The sequence below is a fragment of the Entelurus aequoreus genome, linkage group LG05, assembly GCF_033978785.1.
Source record: "Entelurus aequoreus isolate RoL-2023_Sb linkage group LG05, RoL_Eaeq_v1.1, whole genome shotgun sequence".
In the NCBI taxonomy this organism is placed as follows: Eukaryota; Metazoa; Chordata; class Actinopteri; order Syngnathiformes; family Syngnathidae; genus Entelurus; species Entelurus aequoreus.
In genome coordinates this window covers 73,427,605-73,441,351 of record NC_084735.1, presented here as the reverse complement: position 1 = coordinate 73,441,351, position 13,747 = coordinate 73,427,605, and the positions used below count along the sequence as shown (strand labels likewise).

Below are 13,747 nucleotides of genomic sequence, written 5' to 3'. Positions count from 1 at the left end.
CAATTTTAGTCGCGTCGCGGAGCCACTTACGAGGCTAACTTCTACTAAGGTTCTGTTTGAATGGACACCCGATGCTAATTCCGCGTTCCTAAGGCTAAAAAGATTGTTTACGTCGGCTCCTGTGCTTTGTTACCCTGACCGTTCTCTCCAATTTTTTGTTGAAGTGGACGCTTCTGATTCAGGTGTAGGGGCCGTACTCTCCCAGCAATCTACCAGCGACCAGAAGTTGCACCCCTGTGCTTTCTTCTCTCGTCGCCTATCCCCTGCCGAGAAGAATTATGACATTGGCAACAGGGAGCTTCTGGCGGTCATCTTGGCCCTTCAGGAGTGGAGACACTGGCTGGAAGGGGCGGAGCTACCATTCATCGTCTACACGGACCACAAGAACCTGTCCTACTTAAGGACCGCACAGAGACTGAACCCTCGCCAGGCCAGGTGGGCACTATTTCTGACCCGTTTTAACTTTATCATCACTTTCCGACCTGGTTCTCAGAATGGGAAGCCCGATGCCCTGTCCCGTGTCTACTCTTCGTCCTTGGAAGATTCCTCACCTGAACCTATTGTTCCCCATACCCACTTCATTGGGGGACTCCAGTGGGACATCGAGCGGCAGGTCTTGGAGGCCCTGAAGTCGGACACATCTCCGCGGGGCTGCCCACCAGGTCGGCTGTTTGTGGTTCCTCGGCTCCGTTCCAGCGTTCTGGATTGGGCACATGGGTCGAAGATCGCTTGCCATCCAGGCATTCGTCGCACCAGTTTTATCCTCTCCCAGCGTTTTTGGTGGCCATCCATTCTGGCAGATACGAAGGCGTTTGTGGCAGCATGTCGGGTCTGCTCCCGGAACAAGGCATCCCACCAGGCTCCAGCAGGACTGCTACACCCATTACCCATCCCCTCCCGCCCGTGGTCACACATAGCTGTGGATTTTGTCACAGGACTGCCCCCCTCTGAGGGAAGCGACACCATTTTGACCATTGTGGACCGGTTCTCGAAGATGGCCCATTTCGTAACCCTCCCCAAGCTGCCGTCTGCTCTTGAAACAGCCCAATTATTAGTGCTCCACGATTTCCGGCTGCACGGCATCCCCACTGATGTTGTATCCGACAGAGGGCCACAGTTCTCCTCGGCCGTCTGGAGAGCATTCTGCAAGTCTCTGGGGGCCTCCCCTAGCCTATCCTCCGGCTACCACCCTCAGAGCAATGGACAGACCGAGCGGACCAACCAAGACCTGGAGGCGGCCATCCGGTGCACTTGTCATCAGCAACCCGCAACCTGGTCTGAAAGTCTCCCTTGGATAGAATACGCTCACAACTCTCTCATTAGCTCCGCCACCGGTCTGTCTCCATTTCACGTCGCCTATGGTTTCCAACCCCCAGTTTTTCCTTCTACCCAACCCAATGCCGACGTACCATCCGTAACGGCACACCTGCGTCGGGCTCACCAGGCTTGGCGCAACACCAGGGCTGCGTTAAAAAGAACATCGGCCAGGAACCAGGCCTTAGCCAACCGACATCGCACACCAGCCCCACACTACCAGTTGGGACAGAAGGTCTGGTTATCGTCTCGGGACCTACCATTGGCCACCGAATCTAGGAAACTGGCTCCCAGGTTCATTGGACCATTCCCCATTGCCAAGATCATCAATCGTGTGGCAGTCAAGCTCCATCTCCCTAGATCTCTCAAGTGCCATCCTGTTTTTCACGTGTCCCGCATCAAGCCTGTCTCATCCAGCCCACTCAGCCCTCCGGAGGTACCGCCTCCTCCACCCAGGCTGGTTGATGGTCACCCAGCATTTACTGTAAACACCATCTTGGATGTGAGAAGAAGGGGAAGGGGTTTCCAATACCTGGTGGACTGGGAGGGGTACGGCCCAGAGGAACGGTCATGGATTTCTAGATCGCTTATAATTGACAAGGACTTGATCAAGGACTTTTACGTTCGATTCCCAGACAAGCCAGGTAGGCCGCCAGGAGGCGTCCGTTGAGGGGGGGGTACTGTGGTAATCTGTAAATGTCCTTGCCTATTTCTATTGTCTGCACCATGTTCACTCTCTCTCTCATCCACAGTATGGAGTGCAGCTGACGCAAGGCAGCAGCACACACCTGAGCTTGATTAGCAGCAGCCTATTTTAACTGGCTGCTGACGGCCGGTGAGCGCCGGAACTTTGCCATTGCTACCAAACGGTTGGTCGTGCAAGAGGACTCACTAAGTCGCGAACCTTTCACCTCAGGTTGGCCCGTTTAATCCTAGCCTTGTCTAGCGTTTTATTTTGGTACCTTGTTTTATCACTTCTCTCATGAAGTATATTTTTCCTAGCCTTGTCTAGCGCCTTTAGTTTTGTGTTTTTATTTTACTCTCAGTAGTTTGTTACATGGTGTGTTGTGTTTTCCACCATCGCCATTGTTTTGTTTTGCTACCTTGTGCTTCCGCCAAATAAAGAGGAAGAACAATTGAAAACCCAAACTCGTCTCTGCATCCTTGGGATCCACATCACCACATCCTAACAATTTGATCGCTTGACCGTATGTGCGCAACTTTTTTTTGCGTATGTACGTAACTTTTTAAAAATATATAAGCTTTATGAACCTTGGGTTAGGTGAACGGTCTTTTGGGCTGAGTGATTGTGTGTGTTGATCAGGTGTTTGAATTGTATTGGCGTGTTCTATGGAGCTAGGAGCTAGCAGAGGAGCTAGGAGCTAGCGTAACAAACACGCAGGTGTTTTTATGCAGGATTAATTTGTGGCATATTAAATATAAGCCTGGTTGTGTTGTGGCTAATAGAGTATATATATGTCTTGTGTTTATTTACTGTTGTAGTCATTCCCAGCTGAATATCAGGTCACCCCCGGCTCTCACAGCATCTTCCCTATCTGAATAGCTTCAACTCCCCACTAGTCCTTCACTTGCACTTTACTCATCCACAAATCTTTCATCCTCGCTCAAATTAATGGGGAAATTGTCACTTTCTCGGTCCGAATCTCTCTCACTTCATGCGGCCATCATTGTAAACAATAGGGAACTTTGCGTATATGTTCAACTGACTACGTCACGCTACTTCCGGTAGGGACAAGCCTTTTTTTATCAGATACCAAAAGTTGCAATCTTTATCGTCGTTGTTCTATACTAAATCCTTTCAGCAAAAATATGGCAATATCGCGAAATGATCAAGTATGACACATAGAATAGATCTGTTATCCCCGTTTAAATAAAAAAAATTCATTTCAGTAGGCCTTTAACCTGGGTTCGATCGAACCCTATGGGTTTGTTGAGTCGGCCTCAGGGGTTCGGTGGAGCTGAAAAATATGGTAGTCCAGTTAGCAGGACCGGGTGTGGGGGTTTGCCAGTGTTGCCAACTTTTTTTTTGTCAACAGCTACTAGCGACAAATGTAGCTACTTTCTCCGGTGTTATTGGAGACTTTTTTGAGTCTTGGAGACTGAAGTGAAAGCGTCATCAACGAGCAGTGACGGGTGCTGCCGGTCAGCTGGTATTGCGAGCAGAGTCTAGAACAGTGGTCCTTAACCTGGGTTCGATCGAACCCTATGGGTTTGGTGAGTCGGCCTCAGGGGTTCGAAGGAAGCCTCCGCCGCGGAGGTCAAGACACACCCGACTCATCGTGTAAATAAAAACTTCTCCCTATCGGCGTATTATGGATACCCCCAAATAATGTTCCCTCTAATTTTCCATATGCGTGAGCAAACGCAAAAACTCCTTGAGCATTCAGTGGACCACATGTGAGCGATGTCAGACGTGCACACTGTGGCCACACCTGTCCCAAACCTGACTAAATAACAAGTTAAATGTTTTATTATTATAATCAAATGACAGCAGTCATTTCCATATTTTCTAATATATGTGTTTTGGCCCACTTACAATGACAATAACAAAAAAATATTGTTTTTCATGAGTTGTGTACTAGTATTATATGTCTGGGTGGAGGTCCTGCTTTGGAAATAATTTGTACCCCTTTCAGATATCGCATTTAGTTCCCACTAAAACATTCACATGTTGCACAATGAGATGTAAACATAGGATCATGTGTACATTCCTGTAACTTTCTGTTTGTAAAAAAATATATTGATTAGTATTTCTTTAATATAATAACATCATTTTATGATTCATATTTATAAATTAAGATTAAATTAAGGAAAAAAAAATTGTTTTCTCTAAAGAAGGGTTCGGTGAATGCGCATATGAAACTGGTGGGGTTCGATACCTCCAACAAGGTTAAGAACCACTGATCTAATGGATGCATAACGTAACCCCAGCCTCTACTGTAGCGTCTATTCTATGCGCCTTATAATGCGGTGCGCCTTATATATGAACAAAGTTTTAAAATAGGCCATTCATTGAAGATGCGCCTTATAATCCGGTGCGCCTTATAGTGCGGACAATGCGGTATATAGACAACATTCACACTCACATTCACACACTAGGGCCAATTTAGTGTTACCAATCAACCTATCCCCAGGTGCATGTTTTTGGCGGTGGAAGGAAGCCGGAGTAACCAATGTTGTATCAATGTATAGTGCCTGCTTTTTTATTAACTCATTTATTTATACTAGTGGTGTTCCTCAAGGTTACATTTTAGGTCGTCTCTTTTTCATCATTTGGGCTATTCAACTGGCAAGTTCATTTAAAGAAACTTGTGAGATACTCACATTTTTGCAGCAGATTCTTAAAAACACTAGAGTGCTGTCATAACTCAGACAAAATAAATAGACCAAAATCAAATGTCTATTTCAGAGGACAGTGGTTCTTCTGAAGATACAAAATAAGACAGATAGTGAAGGAAAACATCTGACACCCCCGGTCCTGAGCTTTCTGAAAATGTGGCCTGTCCCTAAAACCCTGTACTACACAGTTTATGTTATTTTCATTGTAAGCGGGCCAAATTATGTTTATTAACATTAATTTTATATGAATTATTGCTGTAGTTTGATTATTTTATCAAGTCATGGAATGTGTTATGATGTCACGTTTTGGGTACTGGTATGGCCACAGTGTACATGTCTTAATGTTGCTCACGGAGTTTGAGGGTTCGCTCATACACAGAAAAAATGAGAGAAAACATTGCTCTTATTTACATGGCTCCACTTCAACAGCGTCTTTTCCCCTTCATCTTTGATGTAGCTTCCATAGTGAGTCTACTGACAGATATAAATTTGAACTGTACGCTACTTTATATTAGAAATGGCAACGCAGGAGAAAGAATGCCTCAAGGTACTTTGATAGTAAAACATTTATTCCAAGGACATGAAATGTGAAACTGATGTTGGCATAGAAGTTGGTCTTTGCTCCTCTTTGTCAGTATATATTTTTGGCATATTAGCGCACATAATAAATGGTAGAAACTAGACATGTCGGCCGATAAATGCTTTAAAATGTAATATCGGAAATTATCGGTATCGTTTTTTTATTATCGGTAACAGTTTTTTTGTTTTTTTTCTTTATTTATTAAATCAACATAAAGGACACAAGATACACTTACAATTAGTGCACCAACCCAAAAAACCTCCCTCCCCCATTTACACTCATTCACACAAAAGGGTTGTTTCTTTCTATTATTAATATTCTGGTTCCTACATTATATATCAATATATATCAATACAGTCTGCAAGGGATACAGTCCGTAAGCACACATGATTGTGCGTGCTGCTGGTCCACTAATAGTACTAACCTTTAACAGTTAATTTTACTCATTTCCAGTAATTACTAGTTTCTATGTAACTGTTTTATATTGTTTTACTTTCTTTTTTATTCAAGAAAATGTTTTTAATTTATTTATCTTATTTTATTATTTTTTTTAAAAAGGACCTTATCTTCACCATACCTGGTTGCCCAAATTAGGCATAATAATGTGTTAATTCCACGACTGTATATATCAGTATCGGTTGATATCGGTATGGGTAATTAAAGATTTGGACAATATCGGAATATCGGATATCGGCAAAAAGCCATTATCGGACATCCCTAGTAGAAACTGTAAAACAACTGCATTCACTTTTGTTGCGACAACTTAATATGTATTTCTGAATATTACTCCGTATATGTGATACATTTTAGGCAGATGGAACCAATATTTTATTTGAAAAATTTACAATTTCATTAGAACCTGTAGGAGACTTGAATAATTTCCGTTGATTATTTCAATAAAATAGCGACTCACAAGTGAAAAAGTATGCATCTCCATACTTTAATGGGGTCATGACTTATTCATGAAAAGCATGTATCTCCAAAGTGCTTTGACCTTCTTTATTTTCATCTTACAAAACTAAGAAAATACTTGTGTTTTTTATGACTTGGTTATAAAAAGCATGTCCATATGCATTTGTTTTTGTTTTTATGTTTACAAAAGAAACAGTCATTGTTTTTGGACTAACACAATCATCACTCCGCGTTCCATCAGGCGGTGCGGCTTAATAGCTTACCAAAGTCGTACTAAAACATTTTGACAGATTTTTGAGCGCCGCGTGTAATGTTCTATATTCTCAATGGAACGTCAAAGTTTTGGCCTTGCTTGCTAGCGTCATTTATTGAACAGGCGTCAACTTGCATTCCACACGTATCTATTATGTGTGACTGCCATCTACTGGTCACACTTAACATTACATCTTGTACCAAATGAAATTGCTTCGATGTCTGTAAGGACAACCTGAAATAATCCATACATTATGCGCACGGAGTTATAAGGTGCACTGTCGATTTTCGAGAAAATGAAAGGATTTTAAGTGGGCCTTATATTCCGAAAAAATACGGTACTTTGACAGTAAAACATTGACTCCAAGGACATAAAAAGTGAAAGTGATGTTGGCATAAAAGTTTGTTTTCCAGGGAATTGTTTACCTCTGGGTAGGCTGCTCCTCTACAGAGCAGCAGGCAGGCCAGATTAGGCAGGTGATAATTTGATCAGCCCGAGCACCATGCAGCTGTTCTACATGATGATGTTCCCCCAGTGGCAAAAAAACCCCCAGCTCTGTTCCATTGCTGCTGAAAAAAAAAAGTCATAAAAAGCACATAAAATTTGGTGAGAGAGGATGTGTTTGCATCAGCTTCTTTTATTTCCTTCTTTCTTCTAGTCATCCTAATGTTACAACAAGATTCGCCTACGCTGACGAGTACAAAGTCAACTTGCATAGTCAATTCATATCAACTAACAGGGATCAGCAAACATGGAAACTCGAGCCCTGCCATTTGGATTTTTATTTTTTTTAATTAATCTTACAAAAACAAATAAATAAAAATTAGGGCTAACAAAGCAAACAAATCACAAACAATTATCGCACGGATTAAAGGCCTACTGAAACCCACTACTACCGACCACGCAGTCTGATAGTTTATATATCAATGATGAAATCTTAACATTGCAACACATGCCAATACGGCCGGGTTAACTTATAAAGTGCAATTTTAAATTTCCCGCCACACTTCCGGTTGAAAACGTCTATGTATAATGATGTATGCGCATCAATGGTTGATACAGAAGTATTCGGACCCATTGAATCCAATACAAAACGCTCTATTTTCATCCCAAAATTCCGCAGTATTCTGGACATCTGTGTTGGTGAATCTTTTGCAATTTGTTTAATGAACAATGGAGACTGCAAAGAAGAAAGCTGTAGGTGCGATCGGTGTATTAGCGGCGGACTACAGCAACACAACCAGGAGGACTTTGAGATGGATAGCAGACGCGCTACCGTGAGTACAGCTTTGGCTTACAAACATTTGATCGCTTGCCCATACGTGCGTGTCGCTATGTGCATGTCACGTACGTAACTTTGGGGAAATATATCTTTCTTGCCGACTCTGATGGCGGCCGGGGTGTCGTCGAAAGCTACAACGCCCGCCGCCGCCGCCGTCCCGTAGCTAAGTTAGCTTCAATGGCGTCGTTAGCAACAGCATTGTTAAGCTTCGCCAAGCTGAAAATTATTAACAGTGTATTTACCATACATGCCAACCTTGAGACCTCCGATATGGGGAGGTGGGGGGTGGGGGGGCGTGGTCGGGGGTGGGGGCGCGGTTGGGGCAGGGGATGTGGTTGGGGGCGTGGTTAAGAGGAGAGTATATTTACAGCTAGAATTCACCAACTCAAGTATTTCTTACATACATATATATATATATATATATATATATATATATATATATATATATATATATATATATATATATATATATATATATATATATATATATATATATATATATATATATATATATATACATATATATATACATATACATATATATATATATATATATATATATACATATATATATACATATACATATATATATATATATATATATATATATATGTATATATGTATATATATATATATATATATATATATATATATACATATATTATATATATATATATATATATATATATATATATATATATATATATATATATATATATATATATATATATATATATATATATATATATATATATATATATATATATATATATATGTATATGAAATACTTGACTTTCAGTGAATTCTAGTTATATATATATATATATATTTATTTATTTTATTATACATACAAATAAAATAAATACTTGAATTTCATTGTTCCGGAGGCTATCCAGTAGATGGCAGCATTGTCCTGTTTAACTTCTCCGTTCATGAATGAGCATATCATTTCGGCCACCGTGTTCAATGGAGAAGTCTGTTCTACAAAATGTACAGGCAACATACCCCTTCCTCTTCGAACTGTCCTGGATGAACTGAAATTCTTGTTTCCATTCGTTTTGGAACTTGCAAGCGTATTTCTTCATCTTGCTCGTCGACGGCGTCGCCATGTCTGTAACTACCTCGTTCTTCTGCTTCGTCTCCTTGTTGTGTGCGCAGTTGTGCACTCTACTCTCTAAAAGCCGTAGATGTTATGACGTCATTGGGCAGGCAAGCTGTTTATATTGTGGGAAAGCGGACGTGAGAACAGGCTGTCCCCACTCAGGTCCGCATTGAGCTGGAGGGGGCGTGGCCTACAGCTCCGGCTGAATACCGGGAGTTTACCGGGAGTTTGTCGGGAGAACATTTCTGCCGGGAGGTTATCGGGAGAGGCGCTGAATACCGGGAGTCTCCCGGTAAAAACGGGAGAGTTGGCAAGTATGGTATTTGCATGTCCATGGTTTAATAGTATTGTTGATCTTCTGTCTATCCTTCCAGTCAGGAGTTTATTTATTTTGTTTCTGTCTGCATTTGAGCCCGATGCTATCACGTTAGCTCAGTAGCTAAAGAGCTTCGCCGATGTATTGTCGTGGAGATAAAAGTCACTGTGAATGTCCATTTCGCGTTCTCGACTCTCATTTTCAAGAGGATATAGTATCCGAGGTGGTTTAAAATACAAATCCGTGATCCACAATGGAAAAAGGAGAAAGTGTGGAATCCAATGAACCCTTGTACCTAAGTTACGGTCAGAGCGAAAAAAGATACGTCCTGCACTGCACTATAGTCCTTCACTCTCACTTTCCTCATCCACGAATCTTTCATCCTCGCTCAAATTAATGGGGTAATTATCGCTTTCTCGGTCCGAATCTCTCTCGCTGCATTGTAAAAAATGGGGAAATGTGAGGAGTCCTTCCTCCTGTGACGTCACGCTACTTCCGGTATAGGCAAGGCTTTTTTTTTATCAGCGACCAAAAGTTGCGAACTTTATCGTAGTTGTTCTCTACTAAATCCTTTCAGCAAAAATATGGCAATATCGCGAAATGATCAAGTATGACACATAGAATGGATCTGCTATCCCTGTTTAAATAAAAAAAAATTCATTTCAGTAGGCCTTTAATAGCGCAATTTATTTTGACCGTGCTCTGAATTATGTTTGTGGATGTGCATGCTAAAGTTTTATACTAACATTTTAGCTCATTTTGTATATTTAAACATACAAATCTAAGTTTTTGGTTCTAGGCGTGATTTTAGAAGCAGGTCTGCCAAGTTCCAGAAAATGACTTTTGTGGCATAATGCGTTCGAAAAAAACAATGGCCTTTTAACAACGATTTCGCCTGTTTTCACATCAATTTATACCTTCAAACTGATGTCCTCACCTCCAGCAGCTCTCCCTGCACTGTAGCCTCCTAATGCATCTCCACTATTTTCTCTGCTGGCTCTTTTGTCTCATCTTCTATATCTGTGTTCTCAATTTTGTATCTCTTCTCCATCATCGCCCTGACTGTCCTCAATCTATTGTGATCTATTTTCATCTTCCAGTGTTGCCAACACCTCAGTAAGGAATCTCGCTATTTTTGGCTGTCATAAGAGTTGCTCGAAGTTGACAAATGACATCATTGGCTGATTGATTGAAACTTTATTAGTAGATTGCACAGTTCAGTACATATGCCGTACAATTGACCACTAAATGGTAACACCCGAATAAGTTGCTGTAGGAGAAAAAAAAATCACGGTTTTTGATACATTTTAGAAATATGCTAACTTATCCTATGTTTGCATGCTAACATTGTATGCATTTAGCAAAATTTTTATGTTTACAGCTAAAAATCATGGATTTTCATATTTGGCAGTGTCTCAGAAGTATGTTCAGGTCTCTAACATTTTATGCTAGCATGTTGTTTGTTTAAACCTAAAATCCTGTTCTTTGCTCCTTGGTGTCATCATACAAGTATGCTAACTTCATGTATATTAGCATGCTAATGTTTTATGCTAGTATTTCTGCTCATTTCCTTCATATAAACCTACAACTCTCACCCTAACCCAATTTTCCAAAAACAGATAAAATTCATCAACACAAAAATAACCACCTAAATAGAATTTTTGAACTTTGAAAATGAATGTGAAAAACAGACCCAAACTAGCAAACTGCTCAGTCAGCATTAGTAGCGCTAATGAGTTGATTGTAAACAACAGTGCGGTAAAAGTGTAACATGACAGTCACACCAACAGCCAACATATTACAGTGCATGCAGAGCTAGATAAAGCTACTGGATGCAATCACTCATGCTACTTCAAATGCATCTGCTGCCATTTTGTGGAGTTAATTAAAAAAAACACAAAAGGACGTTGACTACAGCCACAGCTCTGATGTCAAAGCCTGAACGTTTACTTTGGGAGACCATCCACCCAGAGACAAAAATAGACTTGACTGTTTGCTGAATAAAGGAGATAATAGGAGCTTTGACAGGAATTTGTAATTGACTAAAACTGGCTGTGTAACGGCGCGCTTTTCCCCGGCAGCTGGGTCTGCCAGCGCCTCCGCTGGCAGCGCGCCGAGACGCGTCACGCCCACATGCCGGCAAGGCTGTGGGCGATCGGCAACCTGCACACCTGGGACTGATGAGGGCAAGCTGTATAAAGGAACAGTGGACCCAAGGATCCTTGCAGGAACTTCATTACCCTTTTGCGTACCGTAAGCCGACAAGCCTTATGCTCTCTGTTTCTCTCTGCGTTTTCCCTCCGTGTCTGACGTCCTTGTTGTCCTCCCACAGTGCCTTCCCGAGTCTTACCCTTTGTGATCTCCCGTGGATTGGGACTGCCTTCCTCGATCCTCGACCCTCGCCTGGACACGGACCTTGACGCTTCTCTCCTGCCCTCAACGGTTTGCCTGTGCACGGACTGCCCTCCTGCTTTGTCCCTCATCCCGCTGTCCTCAACACTTGGTAACACACACTTCAGCTAACCATACACATAGCCTCACACATACACACTCCTGGGTTTGGTCACACACTCCATTCTATAATTTTTGTTAGTGTTGTTTATGATTATTATATATACCGTATTTTTTGGACTATAAGTCGCACCGGCCGAAAATGCATAATAAAGAAGGAAAAAAACATATATAAGTCGCATTTTTGGGGGAATTTTTTTTTATAAAACCCAACACCAAGAATAGACATTTGAAAGGCAATTTAAAATAAATAAAGAATAGTGAACAACAGGCTGAATAAGTGTACGTTATATGACGCATAAATAACCAACTGAGAACGTGCCTGGTATGTTAACGTAACATATTATGGTAAGAGCCATTCAAATAACTATAACATATAGAACATGCTATACGTTTACCAAACAATCTGTCACTCTTAATCGCTAAATCCCATGAAATCTTATACGTCTAGTCTCTTACGTGAATGAGCTAAATAATATTATTTGATATTTTACGGTAATGTGTTAATAATTTCACACATAAGTCGCTCCTGAGTATAAATCGCACACCCGGCCAAACTATGAAAAAAACTGTGACTTAGTCAGAAAAATAGGGTATTTTCTATATATATAATAAATCCAAGAGCTTTACTGCCCCCTGGTGTCTGTGCCGTCAACTCCATCTAGCAATACATAACAGGCTGTGAGTATAGGGGATATGCTTTATCAGTATCATGCGTCAAACACCACGTCGAAAAGGCGTGTGCACTACAAAAGGTGCTAATTGTCGCCATTAATCCCGACTTCCTATTTAGATTTGACAAAAACAAGAAAGTTTGATCATATTACGCCTATACTGGCTCACTTGCACTGGCTTCCTGTGCACTTAAGATGTGACTTTAAGGTTTTACTACTTACGTATAAAATACTACACGGTCAAGCTCCTGCCTATCTTGCCGATTGTATTGTACCATATGTCCCGACAAGAAATCTGCGTTCAAAGAACTCCGGCTTATTAGTGATTCCCAGAGCCCAAAAAAAGTCTGCGGGCTATAGAGCGTTTTCTATTCGGGCTCCAATACTATGGAATGCCCTCCCGGTGAAAGTTAGAGATGCTACCTCAGTAGAAGTATTTAAGTCCCATCTTAAAACTCATTTGTATACTCTAGCCTTTAAATAGACCCCCTTTTTAGACCAGTTGATCTGCCGTTTCTTTTCTTTTCCTTTCTCCTCTGCTTCCTTCTCCCTTATGGAGGAGGAGTTGCACAGGTCCGGTGGCCACGGATGAAGTGCTGGTTGTCCAGAGTCGGGACCCGGGGTGGACCGCTAGCCTGTGCATCGGTTGGGGACATCTCTACGCTGCTGACCCGTCTCCGCGCGGGATGGTTCCTGCTATCCCCACTATGGACTGGACTTTCGCTGATGTGTTGGATCCACTCTGGACTGGACTTTCACAATATTATGTCAGACCCACTCGACATCCATTGCTTTCGGTCTCCCCTAGAGGGGGGGCGGGGGGGGGGGGGGGGGGTACCCACATATGCGGTCCTCTCCAAGGTTTCTCATAGTCATTCACATTGACGTCCCACTGGGGTGAGTTTTCCTTGCCCGTATGTGGGCTCTGTACCGAGGATGTCGTTGTGGCTTGTACAGCCCTTTGAGACACTTGTGATTTAGGGCTATATAAATAAACATTGATTGATTGATTGATTGATAGATTGTTTTTAAAGTCACACAAATTATTTTATTCATTTTTGTTTTGTAGGTTAAAGCGTTTTATATATTGTGTTCATGAGGTAATACTGCTGAACAATCTAAATTCATTATTATTGATTGAGGTGATTTTATTTTATTTTTCAGTATTACATGGTTAAAGTTGGTCAAAAAAAAAAAAAAAAAAAATATATATATATGTATATATATATATATATATATATATATATATATATATATATATATATATATATATATATATATATATATATACAGGTATATATAGATTGAATAAGGAAGTGTTTTAAAATTTCAGGCGAATTGTTGCACATGAAATCTTCTGTTACAGATTAAAAACATGTTAAATAAAGTTATTATTTGTAGTAAGTGGATGTATATATATATTTTCTTTTTCTTTAACGTTAA

The 13,747-nt window shown here is 41.1% G+C and overlaps 1 protein-coding gene across 2 annotated transcripts in view; it reads right to left on the bottom strand.

Moving 5' to 3' along the window:
- LOC133651019 (polypeptide N-acetylgalactosaminyltransferase 10-like) overlaps positions 1-13,747 on the bottom strand; it is a 264,230-nt gene that overhangs the window by 212,770 nt on the left and 37,713 nt on the right. Inside the window, exon 1 of one of the 2 annotated variants that reach the window (XM_062048881.1) lies at positions 6,845-6,859. The exons of the other annotated variant lie outside the window; for it this stretch is intronic. The gene's annotated coding sequence lies outside the window, so the exon portion shown is untranslated. Of the gene's footprint in view, positions 1-6,844; positions 6,860-13,747 lie in introns of those variants that run through there. 2 annotated transcript variants of the gene reach the window in all.